We start from the raw sequence: 2,829 nt of genomic DNA, 5'->3' as shown, positions 1-2,829 counted from the left end.
CTCTCTCTCTCTCTCTCTCTCTCTCTCTCTCTCTTTCTCTCTCTCTCTCTTTCTTTCTCTCTCTCTCTCTTTCTTTCTTTTTTACTTTCTCTCTCTCTTTCTTTCTTTCTTTCTTTCTCTCTCACAAGCACACACATACAACTACACGCGCGCACACACACACACAAACACACACACACACACACACACACACACACACATACGCGCGCGCGCGTGCGCACACACACATTTTTGAGGCACGTTTACATAAGTGTATGAATTCGCCCACGTCATCTTATAAGCGGAAGGGGTTTTCTAACTCAGTTATCATTGTGCTGGGCTTTGTCGTAGACGACCGTGGTTTGAGCCCCAAAAGTGGTTCTTGAATTTGGATATTTGAGGGGTTATCATGGCTGATCACATTTATACCCCGTCCGATAGGGGAAGGCCATTAACTTTTAAGGTTCCGTCTGTTATGTCATCGTATAGCGCAGAAGAAATGCATACTAAACTCATACAACGTCTTACCAAACGTAAGTGCGTTGAGGGGGGGGGGGGTAATGTTGGTGATTTACGCCCCCATCGACACAGCCTAGATCATAATTTAGGAGGAAGATTTCGACCCTACCTACCTGCTAGGGCCAACCCGGGCTGAAAATGATCGATACAACGTCACTTCAGAAAGACCCTAATACTCGATGGAAATTCTCTCTACAAGGACATCAAATTCAGGTCTTCTGCGTACAACGGCTGAGTGCCTAACCTCTACACCACAAACACCGGTATGTAACAGTTAAAACCTATGAAAATGCACAAATATATCGCACGTGAACGTGAGCGAATGCAAGTCTTACGTTGTTGCCGATAAACCGCTGTAATCGCCCATTTTTTTCTCTTTATCACGCACAGTTTAATCTTTGACTGCAAAACATAGTCACATTCAGAAGATTGATTGATTTTGTTCGTACATTTTTTACCCACTTTCATCCTTTGTAGGGAGAATTCGCTGAGATGCTAATTTTCCTACTATTTGAAGACTCACAATTTGATTTGCAAACCCAGCCACACTCGACCTCCCAAAAAAAGATGAAATTTGCTCTGGATAACAAGTTCTTGTTTATAATGTGATCAATCGTTCAGGTTTCTATTGCTAGAACACTTGAATATTTACTTATAAAGCGGGGTCCCATTAAATAGGTAAAGACAGTGTTTCATTTTCTTCCTGTGAACTTTTGAACGGTCAATAGAATGAGAACTTTTACCTTTTCGCCTACTTATTCAGGGTGTGTTTTTCCTCTCTTGTTTTGATTGTGAGGATTAGAAAGAGAGAGATAGAGAGAGAGGGGGGGGGGTTAGAGAGAGAAAGAGAGAGGGAGAGAAAGAGATAGAGACGCCGAGACAGAGAGTCTGAGAGTCAGAGAGACAGACACAGAGGCAGAGACAGACAGACAGACAGACAGACAGACAGACAGACAGACAGACAGACAGACAGACTGACAGACAGACAGACAGACAGACAGAAGAATTGAACAAACTAAAGACGTGAAGAGATAATAAATATACTGAACGGTATGTAAGATAGGAAAAGTGGGAAAAGAGGCACTCTTCCTGTATACGCAAAGTGTCTTACTTTTAACTATGAGCCTCGAAACAGAGGGGATTATTTATCGCCGATACCAACTTGAAAATCTGGAAAAACAAGCCAGATTCGGTTGTTGTCCTTTTTTTGTTGTTGTTGTTATTGTTGTTCTGTTGAGGTGGGGGTGTTTTTGTTTTGGGTTTTGGGTTTTTTGTTGTTTTTCATTACAACAACAAAAAAAGAAACCTATTTGCGTGCAGCTAGAAATTTAAATTTCTACACGCATTCGACCGGCTCCTACTGGAGATGGACATTTTGCCTGTCGTCATGAGTGATTGAGATTTCGGTGGATGTTTTTGTTTAGCTTTGTGTTAAGCTGCGGGGAGGGGGGGGAGGTTGTATTGTTTTGTTTTGGTAATATTCTAAAATGTAGGTCTTTTGCGCACCCAACAACATCATTTAGATGATTTTAGAAGCGGCACCAGCCCTTCTACTCTAGAATTACAAAAGTTCTATCTGCTCAATACCTAGATCTAGTTTTCATAAATTTGACGTAAAAAATGAAAGTTTCGCAATAATTATATCAAGCTTTTTCAAATGCAATAATTTGGCTATCTTGATAACGACTCAAAATTATCTTACGATACTGATAGAGCAGATAGAACATCATTTGGTTTCTGACCTCATTTCCCTAGTAACCAAAAACGGCCCAAAATGTCAGAGAGAACTTTGTAATTCGAAAGTAGCTATTGTGTAAATTTTAATGTTCTGTAATTTTATAGACAGCCTGTTTTTCTTCGCGTTTCTTTATGACGTATACAAAAGATGTGATTGTGCGTAAGTTGATATCGTGAGCGGGCGTAAAGCATGCGTGAGTGATGCCGGTGGTGCGTATAAGTGCTGGTATGGCTGCTTCAAAAGCAAATTTGGTTAGATGGAGCCGAAAATGAACAGAACCAAGTTCGTATTTTCGTGTGGTTACATCTTTTTCCTCTCAAATCACGAACAGTTTGGTCAAAACAGGAAGAAAATTTGGAGCTCAGCGTAATCCGATGGGGGGAAAAAGACACAAAACTCTAAAGAAGAGCCCTTGACAGAACCAAGACCGACTGTCGAGTAGTCATTGAGAAATGCCAAAACTGTCTTGAGAGCTGACGGCTTTTTCCTTTTTTTTTCTATTTCTTTCTTTTATATTTTTTTAGGGAGAGAATTATTTGTTTTGATAACGTCCACCCGCCTGTCTCTCTCTCTCTCTCTCTCTCTCTCTCTCT

Source organism: Aplysia californica, unplaced genomic scaffold, assembly GCF_000002075.1.
Source record: "Aplysia californica isolate F4 #8 unplaced genomic scaffold, AplCal3.0 scaffold00011, whole genome shotgun sequence".
Classification (NCBI taxonomy): Eukaryota; Metazoa; Mollusca; class Gastropoda; order Aplysiida; family Aplysiidae; genus Aplysia; species Aplysia californica.
This window is presented reverse-complemented; position numbering follows the sequence as displayed.